We start from the raw sequence: 26,697 nt of genomic DNA on the forward strand, positions 1-26,697 counted from the left end.
TGTTTCCGTGGAGTGAGCAGTGCGGAAGCCAGATTGTAGAGGGTCTAGGAGAGAATAGGTGTTGAGAAAATGGAGCAAGCGAGAGAATACAAGACGTTCAAGGAGTTTAGAGGCAAAAGGCAGGAGGGAGACAGGTCGATAGTTAGAAAGACAGGTAGGGTCAAGCTTGCTTTTTTTGGGTAATGGTGTGACTGTTGCATGTTTGAAGGAGGATGGAAAGGTTCCAGAGCAGAGGGAGGAGTTAAAAATGTGTGTGAGCGTAGGGATTATAGTAGGAGCAAGAGGTTTTAGGAGATGGGAGGGAATGGGGTCAAGAGGGCAAGTGGTAGAGGGAGAAGAGGCGATCAACAGTGACACATCCTCCTCTGAGACAGTGGAAAAAGAGTCAAGGAAGGCAGGAGGAGAGTTAGGAAGAGGTGTAGGATGGGAGGAAGAAACGGAGGGGATGTTCTGACGTATGGATTCCACCTTTTCCTTTAAATAGTCAGCAAAGGAAGGCGTATGCGCGAAGGCTATGGGGATGGAAGTCTAGGTACTTAACTCCATACCGCGCTCGAAATAAAACAATATAAAACACCCCAAAAAGCACTCAAATCTAAATAAAAAAGCTACACAGTAGTGACGGAACAGACAGTGATGGCTCCGAAAAAACGTGCGGGTCCAAAGAAGCCCAAACTCACGGACGTCAGATATTACTTCAGCGGAGCAGCTTCGGGCAGCGCGGCGGAGGAAATGGCGCCGGTTTCAAATCCGGACACTGATACGAAGCAGGAGGGAGAAATGGAGGGGGCCTGCAACCCAGCTTTCCTACCGGTCCGGAGATGTGATTTTGAGAGACTTTATAATGACCTAAAGTCTCTCCTACAAGCGGACATTAAGGAGCTGAAGAAGGAGGTGGGCAAGCTGGGGGCCTGGACGGACGCTCTGGAGACCAAGGTCGATCAAACTATCAAGGCCGTCAAAAAAACTGATAAGAAATTAAGAGAACTCCAGCGCCAGATCGACGAACTCAAGGACCGACAAGAAGACGCAGAAAATAGGGAGCGGAGGAACAACATTCGTATAAGGGGGGTCCCGGAAGACGTAGGAGACTGCGAGGAGTATGTTTCGCGATGGCTGGCGTCCCTGATCCCGGAGGGCCCCCCAGAGGCAAGAGCCATGGACCGCTGCCACAGAGCCCTTCGCTCCCGGCCAATGCAATCGGAGCAGCCCAGGGACATCATACTCCGGCTGCACTACTATACTACGAGGGAGGCAGTACTGCGCCAGACTAGGGCAACAACATCTGTGGAGTTTGAAGGCCATAAACTTATGATCTTCCAGGATCTGTCCCCGGTCACCTTGCAGAGACGCCGTAACCTCCTGCCCGTCACGATGCTTCTACGGGACCACAATATCAGATATAAATGGACCTTCCCGTTCGGATTGATGGTGGCAAGAAACAGGAGGCCCATTTCTATGAAGGAGCCAGCGGAGGGCCCAGAGTTTCTGGCCAAATTGGGTCTGAAGGGAGCCCCCACAGAAGAAGCGGAGAGAGAAGAGACGCTTGAGCCAGAATGGAGTGGAGGAGCAAGTACCTCCAGAGCAAAAGAAGGGAGGAAGTGATCAGCCAACACATGGACTTCGGAAGTCCGCAAGTTAATATAAAGTTATCCAGTTATTTGTTGCCTTGCCTATTTTTCCTGGACTTTTAAGGACTACCAAAGCCACAGGGGAGACACAGCCCTGATATAAGAAGACAACGGATGATAAGCCGACACAGGAGCCGCTACACAATCCCCCAAATAGACTTTTGCAGCAGGGGAAGATCCTGTGAAAATAAGATAAAAACTTACCTTCGAACTGCATTGAGAGGGAGAGGAGAAGATGGCGGGCATGATGGCGCCCCACCACAGCCAGCGTGAGCCGCAGGACCCGGAAGAGGGGAAAGGGCGGGAGGAGAGCGCGCGCTCCAACCTACACGCAGCAAGATCATCCTCAAAATGGCGGCCGCCGGAAACCGGAAGCCGTCATCGTTGGGGCCCGGCCGAGGGGACGCCATCTTGGAGGAGGCAGATATAGTCATATCCAGTCAGTGACGCTGCAGAATGCGACGGAGAGCGGCAGAAGGCCCCCCGGGAGTGTTCCTTCGAGCGCCTGAAAATTGGAGGGGGTCAGAGGACACCACGGGAGAGACATAGAGAGGGAAAAAGGAGCCGATAAGTGGCTGCGGGTGGCCAGATTAGGAGGATAAACCTCTCAACAGCAGCGGGCGGGGATAGAGGATGAGGTGGTAAAGGGACATTAAGCGGGATAATTGGGACATAGGAGTAGGCACTTAGACATAGGTAGGCAAGATTGCGGGAGATGAGATACGGGTACCGGAGGGGACCAATAGGGTTGGAAGATAGAAAGGGATAGATCGGGGGAGGGGGGGAGGGATAGGGGGGGAGAGAGATGGAGAGAAAGGGTTAAAAGCATGGAGAAGGGAGCAGTTAAAAGGAGGAGAGGAATCAGGGAGAGTAGAGGTTAAGGAAGTGGCCAGCACAAGATAGTCCAAAGCAACTAGCATTTCCAGGGTTCAAACAGGCAGGTTAAGGCATACAACAACAAAAAAGTTTACTGTTCAAAGTTTTAGGGGTGAAGAAAGCACGCGGTTATGGGGTGTGGGAGGAGCTACATCCCCCGGCGTTAGCATGGGTCTCAATCGGGCCCAGGGGCGGAAGAACCCCCTGGACGCCGATAAAGTCCTTTGGGGGGCAAAGGAGAGTGGTAGTTGGGGAACCACGAGGGTTGCCACCCCGAAGGCGCTGGACTTGGCTGTGGGACGGAGAGGCCCCGCAGCCGACGACAAATTGCCAGTTTTTGAATGTATGTTATGATGTCCCCTGTGTTTCCCCTCTTGTGTTTCCCTGGTGTGTCAGGCCCAGCCTAACCCTATCCTTACCGTCACCGTTCAGGGAGAGAGAGAACGACGTCAAAATCGGCGTAGAAGACGGCCCAGGTATCCAGCAGCGGAGAGAATTCACCGAACCAGCCACGGCACAAAGTTTGCGAGTCAGAAACCACATAACGTATGTTGAATAAAGAAATTAGGTTTATTTCGCACAATGTCATAAGGTTTCAACGGTCCGGCAAAGCGTACGTTGGCCTTTAAAGAGTATAAACGCCGAAAGGCAGACATAATTTTTTCTCCACGAGACTCACTTCTCTAGGACCTGTTTCCCTAAATTCCTAGATAAAGATTTCAGAACAGTACATACTGTATAGTCTCAGCGACAGAGAAAAAAAGGCGGGTAGCTATTGCAATTCACAACAGAATAACGTTTCAGTTAGACAAAACAATAATGGACAGAGAAGGGAGATACCTCATCCTGGTGGGGTCCATACAGGGTCAGCCCCTAACGTTGGCCTCGGTTTACGCCCCATGCGAGCCAGCCCCGGCATTTTTTTCCATTTTTTTCCAGAAACTTCACAGTGTAGCTCAGGGAAATATAATTGTTGCGGGGGACCTCAACAGGACATTAAACCCCATTTTGGATAGGTGTACAGCCACTAACCTGCCCCCTAGACAGGACATACTAAACATTACCCACGGACTACGAGACTGTCAATTAGTAGATATTTGGAGAGAGCAACATCAGCAGGATAAGGACTTTACGTTTTTTTCCCAGCCACATAACAGATATAGCTGGATAGATTACTTCCTTGTATCCAATAGACTGGTCCCGGTGGTCTCCCACACGGGGATACACGATATTTCGTGGTCAGACCATGCACCAATTGAGCTGCGGTGCAGGTTAAATTCACTAGACAGACCTGGATCAAACTGGAGACTTAATGAGCTGCTACTCAAAACTCCAGCCATTATGAAGGAGATACGGAGAAGGAGAACGAGGGTAGCGTGACATCACACTCCACGTTGTGGGAGGCACATAAAGCTACCCTCGGGGATCTCTGATGTCTCTGGCGGCTCGGCGCCGGAGGGAGCAGGATCGCCAGATTAGGGAATTGCAGGAGAAATTGGCATCACTCACTGTAATACATAAGTCCTTAAAGCAGGACGCCATCCTAAAGGAGATCTCGGATGTCAAACACCAATTAAACATTCGATTAACCTCCCAGGCGGAAAAGGAGTTGAGCTGGACTACTTCTATGAGAAGGCGAACAGGCCGGACACCCTTTTAGCGAATACGCTTAGAAATAAGACACCAAATTATCACATCCAATCCATTCATACACAAGGGGGGGAGCTTACCTCCAATCCTAAGCGAATTGTAGAGGAATTTAAATCCTACTATGAGGCGCTCTATGATGGCGGTAAGGTCACACACAACCAGAAAAAGAGGGACAATTTGCTGGAATTCTTAACGGGGCGAAGTTGCCAAAGTTGGGCAGGGCGGAGAGGGAGGCTCTGCAGTCAGACTTCTCTTTAGAAGAGTTAACAGCAGTTGTAAAGTCTCTTAAACCAGCCAAGGCACCAGGGCCAGATGGCTTTTCAAACCTATACTGCAAAACATATCTGAAATTATTAGCACCATATATGTTAAAACTCTTCAATTCGATCCTACAAGGGGCCTTGTTCCCAGCACAGATGCTCCAGGCGTCCATCTCCCTGATCTATAAACCAGGAAAGTACCCGGCAGACTGTAAGAGCTACCGGCCCATCTCTTTGATCAATACGGACATAAAAATATTCTCAAAACTTTTAGCCAACAGAGTGGGTAACGTCCTCCCTGGTTTGATTCACCCAGATCAGGTGGGGTTCATTGGAGGAAGGCAAGCAGCAGACAATATCAGACGAGTAATCGATCTTATTGATTTGGCCCAAAAACATAATATTCCGTCTATGGTATTTAGTCTGGATGCAGAAAAAGCCTTCGATAGGATTGACTGGCCCTATCCAAGGGGGACACTGGAAGCATTCGGCTTCGAGGGACGCCTGCTGGGAGCCATTATGGCCCTGTATGAAGAGCCGACAGCAAGGGTACGACACCAGGGGTTCCCTTTGGGACAATTTCAAATCCGTAGTTGCACGAGGCAGGGTTGCCCGCTGTCCCCCTTGCTGTTTGCCCTCTGTATTGAACCCTTGGCGGCACACCTGAGATTATGTCCAGATGTGTCAGGCATAACAGTGAAAGAGCAGACACACAAAGTGGCGCTATACGCGGATGATGTGATATTGACATTATCCAGACCTCTCACCTCCCTGCCCAATGTGTTCGCAATTTTGGGGCAGTTTAAACAAATTTCGGGGTTCAAAATGAATCAGGCCAAATCAGAAGCCCTCAATATAAATCTACCCAAACCAGTAGAAAAGCTAATTGGATTAAACTTCAACTTTAACTGGCAACCCTCCATGGTCAAATATTTAGGGGTGTATATAACAAGGGATGTTAAGACATTATATAAGGCTAATTATCCCAGGTTGTTCAAGACACTGAGGGAGGATCTCAGAAGATGGGAGGAGTATGGCATTTCTTGGATTGCAAGAATTCATAGTGTTAAAATGAATCTTCTACCTAAGGTGCTATATCTCTTCCAGGCCCTCCCCACCCCCCTGCTGAAAGATGACATCCTCTCGCTGCAGTCTAGAATAATGAAGTTTATCTGGAATAAAAAAAGCCCACGGATAAAAAAAGATATCTTGAGGAGGCCGACCTCGAGAGGGGGGTTGGGGGTGCCTTGCCTGTTTGCCTACAATAAAGCAGCCCAACTGAGCCAACTCATACAATGGCACTCGGACCCGGAGCTCCGGAGGTGGGTGGCCATAGAAAGAGATTGCTGTGCGCCCATTGAGCTGCAGAATCTTATTTGGCTACCTAAAAAGTGTTGGTCGGGTATGCAGACCCCGCTACAGGCTATAGCAAACTCCTTGAAGGTTTGGGAGGCTACCAAATTTAAATGTTCTCTCACAACACCAAACTCCTTGATGACGCCCATTTGGGGTAACCCGGATTTTGCTCCAGGGATGGATCGTTCAAATTTTGCAAATTGATTTCAGTCAGGGTATATTAGACTAAATGATCTGGAGGGCAGTCAGCATATCAAAACTTTTGATCATATCAAAGAAGAAAGAAACATGCCCAATACAGAATTATTTAGGTACCTCCAGATCAGGGCATTTTACAACAAAACTCCAAATCGGCCCAGGAGAACAAACTTTGAGCAGCTGTGTTCTAGAGGTACGGACACAAGGGGACTAACCTCTAGAATGTACAGGGAAGTGATCTGTCCAGCAACAAAAGACGAATCCCGACTTAGTTATATGAGACAATGGGAAGCCGACATAGGGGAGACATTAGAGGACGAGGACTGAGACAGGATCCTACAGGCAGCAGCTAAAAGCTTTATCTGTACCACATTAAAGGAGAACGCATACAAAGTCCTAATGCGGTGGTATTACACCCCAACAAAATTGGCCAAATTTGTCGGAGGTTACTCTCCGCTTTGCCCGAAGCAATGCGGAGAACGAGCCGACTTACGTCATATGCTGTGGTCTTGCACGAAGGTGGCGCCGATTTGGGCGGCAACTAGAGATTGGCTTCAAAGATTGATCGGTGTGGAGATCCCCCTGGACCCATGGCTGTTCCTGCTGGGCAGGCGGATCCAGGGGCTATCGAGTACCACTCATAAATTAATAGCACACTTTGCAACAGCCACCAGATGCGAGATTGCAGCATGATGGAAACAACCGGAAGTACCGATTTTACCCAAAATTAGGAACAGAATTTGGTTTGTGTGCCGGATGGAACAATTGACGAGTTTGGTCAATGACTCCGGCTCAAATTTTCTAAAAGTATGGTCGCCCTGGCTGGGCCAATCAGACATCCCGGGGGTGGATGCCACCACAATTTTGCAATGATAAACATAAATGCGTTCTCCTCTGACCAAATGGATTCTTGACTACAAGATGACTAGGAAATCCCGAGGTGTAGGGGAGCTCAAGCTCAAGGAAGTAGGGTCACTTCGCTAGGTTGGCCGTTGATCTGGCATGCTAATACCAACAAGATACCGATGGAGTGAAAAATGAAAAGAGCTATATCCGCCCAGCTGTGAGCAAGGTCGCGTTCTGGATCCCCCCCCCCCCCCTCATCCCTTTACCCTGCCGTCATGTTCATTGGTTCGTTAAGTCTGTCACGTGAGTCATGTTTAGTGTTTGGAAACAAAGAATTGGTGAAGTTATGATGGCTAATGGATTGTGTTAAAATGTACGCACCAAAACACCTAATAAAATCAAAGTTATAAAAAAAAAAAATAGTCAGCAAAGTCTTGAGCGGACATGGAGGAAGGAGAGGCAGCTGAGGGTGGTTTGAGTAGAGTATCAAAGACAGAGAACAGTCGGCGTGGGTTAGACTTGTGCATGTTGATCAGTGAAGAAAAGTAGGCTTGTTTAGCTTGCGAGAGGGCAGAGTTGAAACAGGATAGCATAAATTTGTAGTGAAGGAAGTCTGCGAGAGTATGAGATTTCCTCCAGAGGCGTTCAGAGGAACGAGTGGAGGAACACAGCATGCGCGTGTGGGAATTTAACCAGGGTCTAGGGTTAGAAGGGCGAGGACGGCAGAGAGAAAGCGGGGCATGTAGATCAAGAGAGGAGGACAAGGCAGAGTTGTAGTTCCTGACCAGGTTGTCAAAGTCTGTAGCAGAGCTGAGAGGAGAGGGAGGAGCGTAAAGTGGACTCAAAGTCAGGTAAGTGAATAGAGCGCATGTTTCTGCAGAACCGGGGGGTAGATGGAGGTGGAGAAGGGAGAAGCGAGATAGAGAGAATGAGATGAGGTGATGGTCAGAGAGAGTAAAAGGGGAAATGGAGAAATCGGAGAGAGAGAGAAGTTTTTAGTGAAAACCAGGTCAAAGTAGTGGCCATCCTTGTGGGTGCTGGCTGCAGTCCACTGTTGAAGGCCAAAAGAAGAGGTTAGAGAAAGAAAGCGGGAAGCCCAAGGGAGAGAGGGGGCATCAATGTGGCAATTGAAGTCCCCAAGGAGAAGAACAGGGGAGTCTGAGGAGAGAAAGAAAGATAGCCTGGATTCAAAGTGAGAGAGAAAGGCAGAAGGGGGATGAGTAGAGGTAGGTGGGCGATAGATGACCGCCACGTGGACAGGGAGAGGAGAGAAGATCTGGACTGTGTGAACCTCAAAGGAGGGAAAAGCAAGAGATGGAGGAATAGGAAGAGTTCGGTAATGGCAGACAGAGGAGAGCAGGAGCCCCACGCCTCCACCCCTGCCATCAGGGCGCGGAGTTTGGGAGATAGAAAGGCCACCGTAGGAGAGGGCAGCTTCCAGAGCAGAGTCAGACTGAGTGAGCCAGGTCTCAGTTATAGCAAAGAGAAGCAGGGAGTGAGAGAGAAAGAAGTCATGCACAGAGAGGAACTTGGTAGAGAGGGAGCGAGCATTCCAAAGGGCACAGGAGAAAGGTAGAAAGGAGGGAGGGTGGCAGGGGATGGGTATGAGGTTGGAGGGGTTAACACCAGAAGGAGTAGAAGTTGCATGTGGGAGGCGAGGATGAGAGCAAGTAGAAATAAGGCAGGGACCAGGATTGGGAGAGATTTCCCCAGAAGCAAGGAGAAGCATGGAAAGAAAGAGAATGTGTGAGGATGATTTGTAGGGGTGTGTTTTAGTGCAGGGGGTATAGCTGTGTGGTGTCAGAGGACGCAGTTAAGAAAGGAGTTCATGTGAACTGAGAAGTGGGGAAGAAAGGAGAGATGGAGATATATGAATAGAGTTGGAGACATAAGGAGACTGGTGGAAGGAAGTGCATAATTTGAAAATAAGTGAGGTTACAGCAAATATAAAAAATTAAGGTGGCATCACAGCAATAGTTAAGTGTTGAGATGTGCAGTCTGGGATGATATCCTCTTTTCCAACGTTGATCAAATGCAGGAATCAGAAGCAGTAGGTGTTGTCCACTTTTCCACTTCTTTTTGAACTTCAAATCTACTTGAAACATTTCTACTTAAAAACATACTGTATCTGCTTACAAGCATGGCTGCAGGCAGCAGTGGCTGTTATGAGTTTACTTATATACTTTTAGAAAGTCACCTGGTTGACAAAACAAACTTAATTAGCACATGTGAGGGTAGTTAAAGTAAATGGTTTTTCTAAGGTGGGTGTTGTCTTGCACAAGTGTGAAAGCTGAATTAAATTAAGACAGTAGGGGGATGATTTACAGACAGCAAATTGGGATATGTTTTTACCTAAATAGAACTAAATACACAGCAGGGGAGGATATCAGGATAGACAGACAATTTGGAATATGTTTTTACCTGAGGAAAGAGAAGAGATGAGATGAGTGATTCAATAGTCTTCCTTTTTAAACTTCAAATCTACTTGAAACATTTAAACTTAAAAGCATATCGGAGGTCACGTGACGACAGGGAGGTGAATGGCTGCTTAGTACTTGAGCTCCATTCCCACCGGCACTAGTTATTTAAATAACTACAGGAAAAACAGTGACAACAGCAACACAACCAGCAGTAAAGACTCTCTAAATATATCAGGATGGCATCTAATAAAACAGTCGAAGAAAAACACAGACAGTCTCTACTTATTTAAAAAAAAGGAGAGGCAGCACAGGGAGACAGGCCTGCGTCCCCTGCACAACCCACCATGGCAGACCCTGAGGGGGAAAATGCAGTTACTACGTCGGACGACATGGAGTTAATGAGGCGCAAGGATATGAAAGCCTTCTGCGCTGAAATGAAGCAATTTTTTAAAACAGAGCTTTGGGCTCTCAGGAAAGATATTGATGCCCTAGGTGAAAGGACAAACTCCCTAGAGGCTAAATCTGATGACACTGTCACTGCACTGGCACAAACCCAGAAACAAGTGACTAAGGTCAGGTTTCTAGAGGAAAAGATCAAGGACTCTGAAAACAGGGACAGAAGAAGTAATATTCGTCTGAGGGGGGTCCCTGAATCTGTCACCGATCCGGAGGATTTTGCCACCAAGTGGCTAGAACAACTCTTCCCTGACAAGATGGACCGTGAGCTCCTTTTAGACAGATGTCATCACGCCCTGAGAGGAAGACCTCAGGCAGGGGACCCCCCAAGAGACACTGTTATCAGGTTCCACCATTACCGCACAAAAGAGGAGGTCTGCAAGATATCACGGGACACTAAACATATGGAGTTTGATAAAGTGAGATTCCAGGTGTTCCAAGACCTGTCCCCTGCCACACTGGCCAAAAGAAGAGCCCTAGCCCCCATTACAAAAATTCTGAGGGACCAGCAGATTAGATACCGGTGGCTATTCCCATGTGCACTGATGGTGCTGCGGAACGGGGTAGCTCATACCTCGAGGCATCTGGAGGACGGCGAGGGATTCCTCGGAAAGCTGGGAGCAGTGGAGGTTCTGCAGGCATCCCCACGAGCAGAGGCAGGAGACGTGGTGGCACCCTTGTCCACGTGGAGCAAAGTGGGGGCTCATCGATCGGCTGCAGGGGAAACGGGAGCAGCGGCAGCCCACAACTGAGTTCTCACCCCATCCGCGGACGGCACAACTTCACCCAGAAGGAGGGGTCAAAACCGCGTCCTCCGGTGATCCAGCTGTCCCCCAGATCCTGCGGCTGCCCTCTTGGTCATGAGCGGGTCCGTCGCTGACTTTTGGAGGGCAGCCATCTTGCCTCCATCCTCCCCCATGCTCGGCGGGAACGCTCTGGCTTTCGCGGGCTTTGCCGCTGACATCACTGTCAGGCGACGAGCCAGGAGCCGTTCTCTCGCGAGAACACGGCGCAGCACCTTGTGACACGACACGCACGGCGGAGAGACTCTGTCCAGGAGGCAGGAGGAGTCCGCAGCCGTGGGAGGGACAAAGGAAGGGGGGGGGGGGGAGAGGATGCCGAGGATGATGATGATGGTGCTAATGAAAGGGGGGGAGAGGGTGCTAATGAAAGGGGGTGGAGAGGGTGCTAATGAAAGGGGGGAGAGGGTGCTAATGAAAGGGGGGGAGGATAATGAAGTGGGGGGGAGGAGGATAATGAAAGGGGGGGAGGAGGATAATAAAAGGGGGGAGGAGGATAATGAAAGGGGGAGGAGGATAATGAAAGGGGGGAGGAGGAGGATAATGGAAAGGGGGGAGGAGGATAATGAAAGGGGGGGAGGAGGATAATGAAAGGGGGGAGGAGGATAATGAATGGGGGGGGAGAAAGAGGATAATGAATGGGGGGGGAGAAAGAGGATAATGAAGGGGGGAGGAGGATAATGAAAGAGGGGGAAGGAGGATAATGAAAGGGGGGGAGGAGGATAATGAAAGGGGGAAGGAGTATAATGAAGGGGGGAGGATGATAATGAAAGTGGGGGGAGGATGATAATGAAAGGGGGGGAGGATGATAATGAAAGGGGGGGGCAGGATGATAATGATAGGGGGGGAGGATGATGACAATGAAAATGGGGGGACGATGATGATGACAATGAAAGGGGGGGGGATGATAATGAAACGGGGGGGGTAGAAGGTAATGAAAGAGGGGGACGATGATAGTGAAAGGGGGGGAAGATACAAAGAAGGGAGGGGGAGGGTATAAAGAAAGGGGGGGAGATGAAGAAGGGGGGGAGATAAAGAAAGGGGAGGAGGATATAAAGAAAGGGGGGAGGATATAAAGAAAGGAGGGGGAGATAAAGAAAGGGGGGGAGATAAAGAAAGGGGGGGAAGTAAAGAAGGGGGGATAACGAAAGGAGGGGGGATAACGAAAGAGGGGGTAAAGAAAGATTCAATTTACTTGTCACCATCTGATGTTAAGCCCTTCCCAATAAAGTTTCATTGAGGCTCTGTATGTTATATGTATGTTAGATGGTATTGAATATCTGTTGCATCTGTTGTATATGTTATAGGTTATATATGTTATTTATGGTTCATATGTTATATAGGGTTAATAGGTTAAATATGTTAAATATGTTCATTATAGCATTAAATAACTGGGTTCATTCAAGTGTTGGGTATATACATATATATGTATATGTATAAATAGATAAGAGCAAGGCACTCCATCAGGTAGATGAAAGTGGGTGCAAATCCTATATAAACCAAATAGGTAATACGATACCGTGTGACCGAATATCAGAGGCAGCACTCCACGAAGTAGTCAAAAGATTTTGTATTTAGTGAGACATAAAAACCAACGTTTCGGTCCTCCACACGGGACCTTTCTCAAGGTGATGTACAGACAGAGTGAAATAGAACACATATAAGTACCTTACCAAACCATGACAAACAGGTGCACCACATTATCAAATACAATTGGTTAACTTACATGCTCAATGCAGGAACAACCCATTATGGTCAGACCATCTGGTGTCAACTAGACCTCTTAAGTGTCACTGACACGTAGAGCGCACTGCCTGCACATGTATGAATTGAGGGAAGCTGTGTATGTGTCTATTAGCTTCCGTCGTGTGATGCAGACAGAGTACTGGGTGCCTGTAGCCCAAACAGCCTCTCTGCGCATGCGCGAGCCGTCTGGCAATGCAGGGAGGAAAAAAAATATATTTTTTAAAAGCGAGCAGTGGAGCCATTGCGCATGCGCGAACCGCCAGTTAATAAATAAATAAGGATCATGGCGGTTCCCAGTAATATTAAACCCACTCTGCCATATTTAAAGCATGAATGAGCATCATACTGGTATGCAACTAATCTCAAAGCCCATGGCAAGTTAAGCAGATAGTTTGTTTAAGTAGACTCCTTTGCCAAATGGAAAAATTAAAGGTATATACACACACCAAATGGTATGATGCTGTCAGCAACAGCTGATAATAACATGAGCACGTCAAACAAGCATTGAAGTATGAATAAATGTGGCACCAAACAATAATACCAGAATAAAGTGCAAATTAGTGATACCCAACAAATGTGAACATATATAAACTGAGATGCTGGCTGAATAAGAATGTATAAAAATACACAAAAAATGATTAAATTACTAAACAGATATAGATACGCTATTGCACGACCAGTTCAAATACGACCAAATACATAACGTATATTGATTTGATCACTCTCAGGCTTATAAGCAGAGCCTGAATATAACGAATCAAGCTAAAGTATCAGACAAGACTAAAGGTCATAATTGCTTTCAGCGACTATTTTATATGGTCCTAAGTGCTAACTGTATTTATGATGTCCTATATATCTAGTGTAGATGGAATTATGACCTTTAGTCATTAGTCATTGCCTTGCTCTTATCTATTTATTATATCTATATATATATATATATATATATATATATGTAACGGGTATTCCCCCACCCAATCACATATAGAGTGTATGTGAGGGGAACTTATGTGTTACCAGGTGTGGTGCGTTATACCTGTCCGTCTCACAGAAGGCCTGAGCCTCCGCTAGCGAGAGCCTGAGGTGAGTCTCTGGAACGTTTCTTCGGTCAGCGCCTCCACCTGTGCAGGATTCTAGGAGTGTAGAATGTCCCCTACACAGAATCCACATATAGTAACCACATACACCGGAGTATAAGTATAACCATTTACTATATGCAACATAACACAATACACGTGCATTAACCATTTACTATCAAATCAGTAACTGTACCAAAGTCTCAATTGTCTGTCACTCCCGCTTAGGAGCGTATACCCCGTGCCCACCACCGTGTACCTCCACACCATGTCCACAGTATAATCCTTGTCCCGTGGTCAGCGCTGCCACTATGTGTGAGTACTCTGTTGGTGCACTTTATAACGATACCTGCCCTGGCTCCAGCCACGGGTGCCGCTATACCACTGGGTTTGGATCTGCCTGATCCGACGTGAGGTCCTCCTATGCGTGGGGTGAATTCCGGCGTGGATTATATCACCGCAGCCTCCGGGAAGATAGTCTATATATATGTGAGTCTCTGGGAAGATAGTCTTTATATATATATATATATAGAGAGAGAGAGAGAGGTCTGAGCCCAGACCCAGGAATCCAGCTGCACGCCACTGAGTGATTCCTTACTCAACCCAAACAGCTAAAGGGGCAGAACCACTAACCTAGGACCTATCTCTGAAGCAACCACAAACTTGGGCAATGGTAACAATATCTGGGGCCTAGGGGGTTAACTGGCCTAGTGCAAGGAGGTACTGCTCCCCTGCACCCCACCTTACCCAGCTCCCTGCTCCAACTGCCGTTCTCAGAGCCCGCGAAAAGTATCAAAATCCCTCTGTGCAGGGAGATACTGCTGCCCTATTGGCTCCCTGGCATCACGTGGGTCGTTGCTGAGGCTCATGGGACTTGTAGTCCCTTCCAGAGCCTGTCCCTGGTAGGCTAGGGTTCGCGCGCTATCACTGCGCATGCGCAATGTCTCTGTCTGGCCACCGCATGCGGGAACTCACTGCGCATGCGTGAGCAAAGCGAAGATGGCGGCGCCCTGCTCAAAAGCCACCGGGACCTCTGAAACACCGAAGCACTCCCTGCACTGGCCCCCACCCTCCAGAAGTGCCGGTGGGTCTGTCGAGTGACCCCCCGGCAGCGGAGGTAACGAAGGGGGGGGGGGTCGTGGGACACAGGGGACCTGGCTACATCTATATAAAAAACTGTACATAATACCGCGCTCCTCCCTATAGAAGTTTGCTGCAGGTAAAAAGATCGGCCTTACATATAGAAACACAAAAAGAACGATTCCTGCGCTCCTACCAATTAGGCTAAAATAAAATAATAATATCATGAAAAAGGGTATTTTGTTAAACCCTTTGGCCAAAGCATTAACCCTGCATGCCCCGTCAAGGCATAACCTGTTTAATGCAGGTACCTACACATGGCCGTGTGAGTCATATACACATATATCTTATACTATATTAGTGAAAGCACTGTATGCCTGCCTGCCTGGATGTCCGGTGTCCCTAGGGGAAATCTCATTGGTCCCTTGGGCCGCCCCCGCACACCTCTCATTGGCCTGAGGTGGAGGCACACCTCTCATAGGCCTGAGGCGGAGTGACGGGCGGGCCAAACACACACACACACACCCACACTCACACACTCTCTCTCTCTACCCTCCTTAACGGCTGACACACACACACACACACACACACACACACACTCTCTCTCTCTCTCTCTCCACCCTCCTTAACGGCTGACACACACACACACACACACACACACACACACTCTCCCTCTCTCTCTCTCCACCCTCCTTAACGGCTGCCCGGCCTTGACCCCCCCCGCCCTTCCCGGCCGCTGGCCCGCAACAACGGAACCCCCCCTATCACCACTCCGCGGGACCTCAACATCACCCTCTCCCCCGGTGCTCCCTCTCCCCCGGTGCTTCCCCCCCCCCCCCAGAGCACCCTCTCTCCCGGTGCTCACCCGCTCTCCCGGTGCTCCCCCTCTCTCCCGGTGCTCACCCGCTCTCCCGGTGCTCACCCGCTCTCCCGGTGCTCCCTCTCCCCCGGTGCTCCCTACCCCCCCCCCAGAGCACGCTGTCGCCGCTCTCACCTTCAGGCCTAGAGGCCGCGCCCCCAGCTCACCATCCCCGCGCGCGCTGCTCCCGCTCTCTCAGTCGGGAGCTGTACGGGCCGCGGCCCACACCACCTCCTGACCTGAGCGTCTCAGCTCCGCCTCGCCGGGGGGAACGGAGACCGCCGAGGAACCCGAGGAGGAGGAGGAGCGCGGCCCGGTGCGAGGTAAGTAACCGCACGGGAAGGGATCTTTCACCCCCCCCCCGGCCCGGCGCTTCACCCCACCCGGCCCGGCGCTTCACCCCCCCGGCCTGGCCCTTCACCCCACCTGGCCCGGCGCGTCACCCCCCCCGGCCTGGCCCTTCACCCGGCCCGGCGCTTCACCCCCCCCCCCCGGCCTGGCCCTTCACCCGGCCTGGCGCTTCACCCCCCCCCCCGCCCTGGCCCTTCACCCCCCCCCCCCACCCTGGCCCTTCACCCCCCCCCCCCGCCCTGGCCCTTCACCCGGCCCGGCCCTTCACCCGGCCTGGCCCTTCACCCGGCCCTGCCCTTCACCCCCCCCCCCCCCGGCCCTGCCATTCACCCCCCCGGCCCTGCCCTTCACCCCCCCGGCCCTTCACCCCCCCCCCGGCCCTGCCCTTCACCACCCCCCCCCCCCCGGCCCTGCCCTTCACCACCCCCCCCCGGCCCTGCCCTTCACCCCCCCCCCCGGCCCTGCCCTTCACCACCCCCCCCCCCCGGCCCTGCCCTTCACCCCCCCCGGCCCTGCCCTTCACCCCCCCTTGGCCCTTCACCTCCCCCCCCCCCCGGCCCTGCCATTCACCCCCCCCCCCCCGGCCCTTCACCACCCCCGGCCCTGCCCTTCAACCCCCCACCCGGCCCTGCCCTTCAACCCCCCCGGCCCTGCCCTTCACCCCCCCCCCCGGCCCTGCCCTTCACCCCCCCCCCGGCCCTGCCCTTCACCCCCCCCCCCGGCCCTGCCCTTCACCCCCCCTCCCCAGCCATGCCCTTCGCCCCCCCCCCGGCCATGCCCTTCGCCCCCCCCCCCCCGGCCCTGCCCTTCGCCCCCCCGGCCCTGCCCTTCGCCCCCCCCCCCCCCGGCCCTGCCCTTCGCCCCCCCCCCGGCCCTGCCCTTCGCCCCCCCCCCCGGCCCTGCCCTTCCCCCCCTCCGGCCCTGCCCTTCGCTCCCACCCTCCCTGCCCTTCGCTCCCACCCTCCCTGCCCTTCGCTCCCTGCCCTTCGCCCCCACCCTCCCTGCCCTTCGCCCCCACCCTCCCTGCCCTTCGCCCCCACTCTCCCTGCCCTTCGCCCCCACCCTCCCTGCCCTACACACGTACACACACGTATTTATTATATCTATATATATATATATATATATATGTAACGGGTATTCCCCCACCCAATCACATATAGAGTGTATGTGAGGGGAACTTATGTGTTACCAGGTGTGGTGCGTTATACCTGTCCGTCTCACAGAAGGCCTGAGCCTCCGCTAGCGAGAGCCTGAGGTGAGTCTCTGGAACGTTTCTTCGGTCAGCGCCTCCACCTGTGCAGGATTCTAGGAGTGTAGAATGTCCCCTACACAGAATCCACATATAGTAACCACATACACCGGAGTATAAGTATAACCATTTACTATATGCAACATAACACAATACACGTGCATTAACCATTTACTATCAAATCAGTAACTGTACCAAAGTCTCAATTGTCTGTCACTCCCGCTTAGGAGCGTATACCCCGTGCCCACCACCGTGTACCTCCACACCATGTCCACAGTATAATCCTTGTCCCGTGGTCAGCGCTGCCACTATGTGTGAGTACTCTGTTGGTGCACTTTATAACGATACCTGCCCTGGCTCCAGCCACGGGTGCCGCTATACCACTGGGTTTGGATCTGCCTGATCCGACGTGAGGTCCTCCTATGCGTGGGGTGAATTCCGGCGTGGATTATATCACCGCAGCCTCCGGGAAGATAGTCTATATATATGTGAGTCTCTGGGAAGATAGTCTTTATATATATATATATATAGAGAGAGAGAGAGAGGTCTGAGCCCAGACCCAGGAATCCAGCTGCACGCCACTGAGTGATTCCTTACTCAACCCAAACAGCTAAAGGGGCAGAACCACTAACCTAGGACCTATCTCTGAAGCAACCACAAACTTGGGCAATGGTAACAATATCTGGGGCCTAGGGGGTTAACTGGCCTAGTGCAAGGAGGTACTGCTCCCCTGCACCCCACCTTACCCAGCTCCCTGCTCCAACTGCCGTTCTCAGAGCCCGCGAAAAGTATCAAAATCCCTCTGTGCAGGGAGATACTGCTGCCCTATTGGCTCCCTGGCATCACGTGGGTCGTTGCTGAGGCTCATGGGACTTGTAGTCCCTTCCAGAGCCTGTCCCTGGTAGGCTAGGGTTCGCGCGCTATCACTGCGCATGCGCAATGTCTCTGTCTGGCCACCGCATGCGGGAACTCACTGCGCATGCGTGAGCAAAGCGAAGATGGCGGCGCCCTGCTCAAAAGCCACCGGGACCTCTGAAACACCGAAGCGCTCCCTGCACTGGCCCCCACCCTCCAGAAGTGCCGGTGGGTCTGTCGAGTGACCCCCCGGCAGCGGAGGTAACGAAGGGGGGGGGGTCGTGGGACACAGGGGACCTGGCTACATCTATATAAAAAACTGTACATAATACCGCGCTCCTCCCTATAGAAGTTTGCTGCAGGTAAAAAGATCGGCCTTACATATAGAAACACAAAAAGAACGATTCCTGCGCTCCTACCAATTAGGCTAAAATAAAATAATAATATCATGAAAAAGGGTATTTTGTTAAACCCTTTGGCCAAAGCATTAACCCTGCATGCCCCGTCAAGGCATAACCTGTTTAATGCAGGTACCTACACATGGCCGTGTGAGTCATATACACATATATCTTATACTATATTAGTGAAAGCACTGTATGCCTGCCTGCCTGGATGTCCGGTGTCCCTAGGGGAAATCTCATTGGTCCCTTGGGCCGCCCCCGCACACCTCTCATTGGCCTGAGGTGGAGGCACACCTCTCATAGGCCTGAGGCGGAGTGACGGGCGGGCCAAACACACACACACACACCCACACTCACACACTCTCTCTCTCTACCCTCCTTAACGGCTGACACACACACACACACACACACACACTCTCTCTCTCTCTCTCTCCACCCTCCTTAACGGCTGACACACACACACACACACACACACACTCTCCCTCTCTCTCTCTCCACCCTCCTTAACGGCTGCCCGGCCTTGACCCCCCCCGCCCTTCCCGGCCGCTGGCCCGCAACAACGGAACCCCCCCTATCACCACTCCGCGGGACCTCAACATCACCCTCTCCCCCGGTGCTCCCTCTCCCCGGTGCTTCCCCCCCCCCCCCCAGAGCACCCTCTCTCCCGGTGCTCACCCGCTCTCCCGGTGCTCCCCCTCTCTCCCGGTGCTCACCCGCTCTCCCGGTGCTCCCTCTCCCCCGGTGCTCCCTACCCCCCCCCCCAGAGCACGCTGTCGCCGCTCTCACCTTCAGGCCTAGAGGCCGCGCCCCCAGCTCACCATCCCCGCGCGCGCTGCTCCCGCTCTCTCAGTCGGGAGCTGTACGGGCCGCGGCCCACACCACCTCCTGACCTGAGCGTCTCAGCTCCGCCTCGCCGGGGGGAACGGAGACCGCCGAGGAACCCGAGGAGGAGGAGGAGCGCGGCCCGGTGCGAGGTAAGTAACCGCACGGGAAGGGATCTTTCACCCCCCCCCCCCCGGCCCGGCGCTTCACCCCACCCGGCCCGGCGCTTCACCCCCCCGGCCTGGCCCTTCACCCCACCTGGCCCGGCGCGTCACCCCCCCCCGGCCTGGCCCTTCACCCGGCCCGGCGCTTCACCCCCCCCCCCCCCGGCCTGGCCCTTCACCCGGCCTGGCGCTTCACCCCCCCCCCCGCCCTGGCCCTTCACCCCCCCCCCCCCACCCTGGCCCTTCACCCCCCCCCCCCCGCCCTGGCCCTTCACCCGGCCCGGCCCTTCACCCGGCCTGGCCCTTCACCCGGCCCTGCCCTTCACCCCCCCCCCCCCGGCCCTGCCATTCACCCCCCCGGCCCTGCCCTTCACCCCCCCGGCCCTTCACCCCCCCCCCGGCCCTGCCCTTCACCACCCCCCCCCCCCCCCCGGCCCTGCCCTTCACCACCCCCCCCCGGCCCTGCCCTTCACCCCCCCCCCGGCCCTGCCCTTCACCACCACCCCCCCCCGGCCCTGCCCTTCACCCCCCCCCGGCCCTGCCCTTCACCCCCCCTTGGCCCTTCACCTCCCCCCCCCCCCGGCCCTGCCATTCACCCCCCCCCCCGGCCCTTCACCCCCCCCGGCCCTGCCCTTCAACCCCCCACCCGGCCCTGCCCTTCAACCCCCCCGGCCCTGCCCTTCACCCCCCCCCCGGCCCTGCCCTTCACCCCCCCCCGGCCCTGCCCTTCACCCCCCCCCCCGGCCCTGCCCTTCACCCCCCCTCCCCAGCCATGCCCTTCGCCCCCCCCCCGGCCATGCCCTTCGCCCCCCCCCCCCGGCCCTGCCCTTCGCCCCCCCGGCCCTGCCCTTCGCCCCCCCCCCCCCCGGCCCTGCCCTTCGCCCCCCCCCCCGGCCCTGCCCTTCGCCCCCCCCCCGGCCCTGCCCTTCGCCCCCCCTCCGGCCCTGCCCTTCGCTCCCACCCTCCCTGCCCTTCGCTCCCACCCTCCCTGCCCTTCGCTCCCTGCCCTTCGCCCCCACCCTCCCTGCCCTTCGCCCCCACCCTCCCTGCCCTTCGCCCCCACCCTCCCTGCCCTTCGCCCCCACCCTCCCTGCCCTTCGCCCCCACTCTCCCTGCCCTTCGCCCCCACCCTCCCTGCCCTACACACGTACACACACGTATTTATTATATCTATATATATATATATATATATATATATGTAACGGGTATTCCCCCACCCAATCACATATAGAGTGTATGTGAGGGGAACTTATGTGTTACCAGGTGTGGTGCGTTATACCTGTCCGTCTCACAGAAGGCCTGAGCCTCCGCTAGCGAGAGCCTGAGGTGAGTCTCTGGAACGTTTCTTCGGTCAGCGCCTCCACCTGTGCAGGATTCTAGGAGTGTAGAATGTCCCCTACACAGAATCCACATATAGTAACCACATACACCGGAGTATAAGTATAACCATTTACTATATGCAACATAACACAATACACGTGCATTAACCATTTACTATCAAATCAGTAACTGTACCAAAGTCTCAATTGTCTGTCACTCCCGCTTAGGAGCGTATACCCAGTGCCCACCACCGTGTACCTCCACACCATGTCCACAGTATAATCCTTGTCCCGTGGTCAGCGCTGCCACTATGTGTGAGTACTCTGTTGGTGCACTTTATAACGATACCTGCCCTGGCTCCAGCCACGGGTGCCGCTATACCACTGGGTTTGGATCTGCCTGATCCGACGTGAGGTCCTCCTATGCGTGGGGTGAATTCCGGCGTGGATTATATCACCGCAGCCTCCGGGAAGATAGTCTATATATATGTGAGTCTCTGGGAAGATAGTCTTTATATATATATATATAGAGAGAGAGAGAGAGAGGTCTGAGCCCAGACCCAGGAATCCAGCTGCACGCCACTGAGTGATTCCTTACTCAACCCAAACAGCTAAAGGGGCAGAACCACTAACCTAGGACCTATCGCTGAAGCAACCACAAACTTGGGCAATGGTAACAATATCTGGGGCCTAGGGGGTTAACTGGCCTAGTGCAAGGAGGTACTGCTCCCCTGCACCCCACCTTACCCAGCTCCCTGCTCCAACTGCCGTTCTCAGAGCCCGCGAAAAGTATCAAAATCCCTCTGTGCAGGGAGATACTGCTGCCCTATTGGCTCCCTGGCATCACGTGGGTCGTTGCTGAGGCTCATGGGACTTGTAGTCCCTTCCAGAGCCTGTCCCTGGTAGGCTAGGGTTCGCGCGCTATCACTGCGCATGCGCAATGTCTCTGTCTGGCCACCGCATGCGGGAACTCACTGCGCATGCGTGAGCAAAGCGAAGATGGCGGCGCCCTGCTCAAAAGCCACCGGGACCTCTGAAACACCGAAGCGCTCCCTGCACTGGCCCCCACCCTCCAGAAGTGCCGGTGGGTCTGTCGAGTGACCCCCCGGCAGCGGAGGTAACGAAGGGGGGGGGGTCGTGGGACACAGGGGACCTGGCTACATCTATATAAAAAACTGTACATAATACCGCGCTCCTCCCTATAGAAGTTTGCTGCAGGTAAAAAGATCGGCCTTACATATAGAAACACAAAAAGAACGATTCCTGCGCTCCTACCAATTAGGCTAAAATAAAATAATAATATCATGAAAAAGGGTATTTTGTTAAACCCTTTGGCCAAAGCATTAACCCTGCATGCCCCGTCAAGGCATAACCTGTTTAATGCAGGTACCTACACATGGCCGTGTGAGTCATATACACATATATCTTATACTATATTAGTGAAAGCACTGTATGCCTGCCTGCCTGCCTGGATGTCCGGTGTCCCTAGGGGAAATCTCATTGGTCCCTTGGGCCGCCCCCGCACACCTCTCATTGGCCTGAGGTGGAGGCACACCTCTCATAGGCCTGAGGCGGAGTGACGGGCGGGCCAAACACACACACACACACCCACACTCACACACTCTCTCTCTCTACCCTCCTTAACGGCTGACACACACACACACACACACACACACTCTCTCTCTCTCTCTCTCCACCCTCCTTAACGGCTGACACACACACACACACACACACTCTCCCTCTCTCTCTCTCCACCCTCCTTAACGGCTGCCCGGCCTTGACCCCCCCCGCCCTTCCCGGCCGCTGGCCCGCAACAACGGAACCCCCCCTATCACCACTCCGCGGGACCTCAACATCACCCTCTCCCCCGGTGCTCCCTCTCCCCGGTGCTTCCCCCCCCCCCCAGAGCACCCTCTCTCCCGGTGCTCACCCGCTCTCCCGGTGCTCCCCCTCTCTCCCGGTGCTCACCCGCTCTCCCGGTGCTCCCCCTCTCTCCCGGTGCTCACCCGCTCTCCCGGTGCTCCCTACCCCCCCCCCCAGAGCACGCTGTCGCCGCTCTCACCTTCAGGCCTAGAGGCCGCGCCCCCAGCTCACCATCCCCGCGCGCGCTGCTCCCGCTCTCTCAGTCGGGAGCTGTACGGGCCGGCTGCCCACACCACCTCCTGACCTGAGCGTCTCAGCTCCGCCTCGCCGGGGGGAACGGAGACCGCCGAGGAACCCGAGGAGGAGGAGGAGCGCGGCCAGGTGCGAGGTAAGTAACCGCACGGGAAGGGATCTTTCACCCCCCCCCCCGGCCCGGCGCTTCACCCCACCCGGCCCGGCGCTTCACCCCCCCGGCCTGGCCCTTCACCCCACCTGGCCCGGCGCGTCACCCCCCCCGGCCTGGCCCTTCACCCGGCCCGGCGCTTCACCCCCCCCCCCCGGCCTGGCCCTTCACCCGGCCTGGCGCTTCACCCCCCCCCCCCCGCCCTGGCCCTTCACCCCCCCCCCCACCCTGGCCCTTCACCCCCCCCCCCCGCCCTGGCCCTTCACCCGGCCCGGCCCTTCACCCGGCCTGGCCCTTCACCCGGCCCTGCCCTTCACCCCCCCCCCCGGCCCTGCCATTCACCCCCCCGGCCCTGCCCTTCACCCCCCCGGCCCTTCACCCCCCCCCCGGCCCTGCCCTTCACCACCCCCCCCCCCCCCGGCCCTGCCCTTCACCACCCCCCCCCGGCCCTGCCCTTCACCCCCCCCCCCGGCCCTGCCCTTCACCACCCCCCCCCCCCCCGGCCCTGCCCTTCACCCCCCCCCCGGCCCTGCCCTTCACCCCCCCTTGGCCCTTCACCTCCCCCCCCCCGGCCCTGCCATTCACCCCCCCCCCCCCGGCCCTTCACCCCCCCCGGCCCTGCCCTTCAACCCCCCACCCGGCCCTGCCCTTCAACCCCCCCGGCCCTGCCCTTCACCCCCCCCCCGGCCCTGCCCTTCACCCCCCCCCGGCCCTGCCCTTCACCCCCCCCCCCGGCCCTGCCCTTCACCCCCCCTCCCCAGCCATGCCCTTCGCCCCCCCCCCGGCCATGCCCTTCGCCCCCCCCCACCCGGCCCTGCCCTTCGCCCCCCCCCCCCGGCCCTGCCCTTCGCCCCCCCCCCCCGGCCCTGCCCTTCGCCCCCCCCCCCCCCGCCCTTCGCCCCCCCCCCCCCCCGGCCCTTCGCCCCCCCCCCCGGCCCTGCCCTTCGCCCCCCCCCCGGCCCTGCCCTTCCCCCCCTCCGGCCCTGCCCTTCGCTCCCACCCTCCCTGCCCTTCGCTCCCACCCTCCCTGCCCTTCGCTCCCTGCCCTTCGCCCCCACCCTCCCTGCCCTTCGCCCCCACCCTCCCTGCCCTTCGCCCCCACCCTCCCTGCCCTTCGCCCCCACCCTCCCTGCCCTTCGCCCCCACTCTCCCTGCCCTTCGCCCCCACCCTCCCTGCCCTACACACGTACACACACGTATTTATTATATCTATATATATATATATATATATATATATATGTAACGGGTATTCCCCCACCCAATCACATATAGAGTGTATGTGAGGGGAACTTATGTGTTACCAGGTGTGGTGCGTTATACCTGTCCGTCTCACAGAAGGCCTGAGCCTCCGCTAGCGAGAGCCTGAGGTGAGTCTCTGGAACGTTTCTTCGGTCAGCGCCTCCACCTGTGCAGGATTCTAGGAGTGTAGAATGTCCCCTACACAGAATCCACATATAGTAACCACATACACCGGAGTATAAGTATAACCATTTACTATATGCAACATAACACAATACACGTGCATTAACCATTTACTATCAAATCAGTAACTGTACCAAAGTCTCAATTGTCTGTCACTCCCGCTTAGGAGCGTATACCCAGTGCCCACCACCGTGTACCTCCACACCATGTCCACAGTATAATCCTTGTCCCGTGGTCAGCGCTGCCACTATGTGTGAGTACTCTGTTGGTGCACTTTATAACGATACCTGCCCTGGCTCCAGCCACGGGTGCCGCTATACCACTGGGTTTGGATCTGCCTGATCCGACGTGAGGTCCTCCTATGCGTGGGGTGAATTCCGGCGTGGATTATATCACCGCAGCCTCCGGGAAGATAGTCTATATATATGTGAGTCTCTGGGAAGATAGTCTTTATATATATATATATATAGAGAGAGAGAGAGAGGTCTGAGCCCAGACCCAGGAATCCAGCTGCACGCCACTGAGTGATTCCTTACTCAACCCAAACAGCTAAAGGGGCAGAACCACTAACCTAGGACCTATCTCTGAAGCAACCACAAACTTGGGCAATGGTAACAATATCTGGGGCCTAGGGGGTTAACTGGCCTAGTGCAAGGAGGTACTGCTCCCCTGCACCCCACCTTACCCAGCTCCCTGCTCCAACTGCCGTTCTCAGAGCCCGCGAAAAGTATCAAAATCCCTCTGTGCAGGGAGATACTGCTGCCCTATTGGCATGCCTGGCATCACGTGGGTCGTTGCTGAGGCTCATGGGACTTGTAGTCCCTTCCAGAGCCTGTCCCTGGTAGGCTAGGGTTCGCGCGCTATCACTGCGCATGCGCAATGTCTCTGTCTGGCCACCGCATGCGGGAACTCACTGCGCATGCGTGAGCAAAGCGAAGATGGCGGCGCCCTGCTCAAAAGCCACCGGGACCTCTGAAACACCGAAGCGCTCCCTGCACTGGCCCCCACCCTCCAGAAGTGCCGGTGGGTCTGTCGAGTGACCCCCCGGCAGCGGAGGTAACGAAGGGGGGGGGGTCGTGGGACACAGGGGACCTGGCTACATCTATATAAAAAACTGTACATAATACCGCGCTCCTCCCTATAGAAGTTTGCTGCAGGTAAAAAGATCGGCCTTACATATAGAAACACAAAAAGAACGATTCCTGCGCTCCTACCAATTAGGCTAAAATAAAATAATAATATCATGAAAAAGGGTATTTTGTTAAACCCTTTGGCCAAAGCATTAACCCTGCATGCCCCGTCAAGGCATAACCTGTTTAATGCAGGTACCTACACATGGCCGTGTGAGTCATATACACATATATCTTATACTATATTAGTGAAAGCACTGTATGCCTGCCTGCCTGGATGTCCGGTGTCCCTAGGGGAAATCTCATTGGTCCCTTGGGCCGCCCCCGCACACCTCTCATTGGCCTGAGGTGGAGGCACACCTCTCATAGGCCTGAGGCGGAGTGACGGGCGGGCCAAACACACACACACACACCCACACTCACACACTCTCTCTCTCTACCCTCCTTAACGGCTGACACACACACACACACACACACACACACTCTCTCTCTCTCTCTCTCCACCCTCCTTAACAGCTGACACACACACACACACACACACACACACACACACACACTCTCCCTCTCTCTCTCTCCACCCTCCTTAACGGCTGCCCGGCCTTGACCCCCCCCGCCCTTCCCGGCCGCTGGCCCGCAACAACGGAACCCCCCCTATCACCACTCCGCGGGACCTCAACATCACCCTCTCCCCCGGTGCTCCCTCTCCCCCGGTGCTTCTCCCCCCCCCCCCCCAGAGCACCCTCTCTCCCGGTGCTCACCCGCTCTCCCGGTGCTCCCCCTCTCTCCCGGTGCTCACCCGCTCTCCCGGTGCTCCCTCTCCCCCGGTGCTCCCTACCCCCCCCCCAGAGCACGCTGTCGCCGCTCTCACCTTCAGGCCTAGAGGCCGCGCCCCCAGCTCACCATCCCCGCGCGCGCTGCTCCCGCTCTCTCAGTCGGGAGCTGTACGGGCCGCGGCCCACACCACCTCCTGACCTGAGCGTCTCAGCTCCGCCTCGCCGGGGGGAACGGAGACCGCCGAGGAACCCGAGGAGGAGGAGGAGCGCGGCCCGGTGCGAGGTAAGTAACCGCACGGGAAGGGATCTTTCACCCCCCCCCCCCGGCCCGGCGCTTCACCCCACCCGGCCCGGCCCTTCACCCCACCTGGCCCGGCGCGTCACCCCCCCCGGCCTGGCCCTTCACCCGGCCCGGCGCTTCACCCCCCCCCCCCCGGCCTGGCCCTTCACCCGGCCTGGCGCTTCACCCCCCCCCCCGCCCTGGCCCTTCACCCCCCCCCCCGCCCTGGCCCTTCACCCCCCCCCCCGCCCTGGCCCTTCACCCGGACCGGCCCTTCACCCGGCCTGGCCCTTCACCCGGCCCTGCCCTTCACCCCCCCCCCCCGGCCCGGCGCTTCACCCCCCCCCCCCCCAGCCTGGCCCTTCACCCGGCCTGGCGCTTCACCCCCCCCCCCCCGCCCTGGCCCTTCACCCC

This window comes from Ascaphus truei, chromosome 20 (assembly GCF_040206685.1).
Source record: "Ascaphus truei isolate aAscTru1 chromosome 20, aAscTru1.hap1, whole genome shotgun sequence".
Classification (NCBI taxonomy): Eukaryota; Metazoa; Chordata; class Amphibia; order Anura; family Ascaphidae; genus Ascaphus; species Ascaphus truei.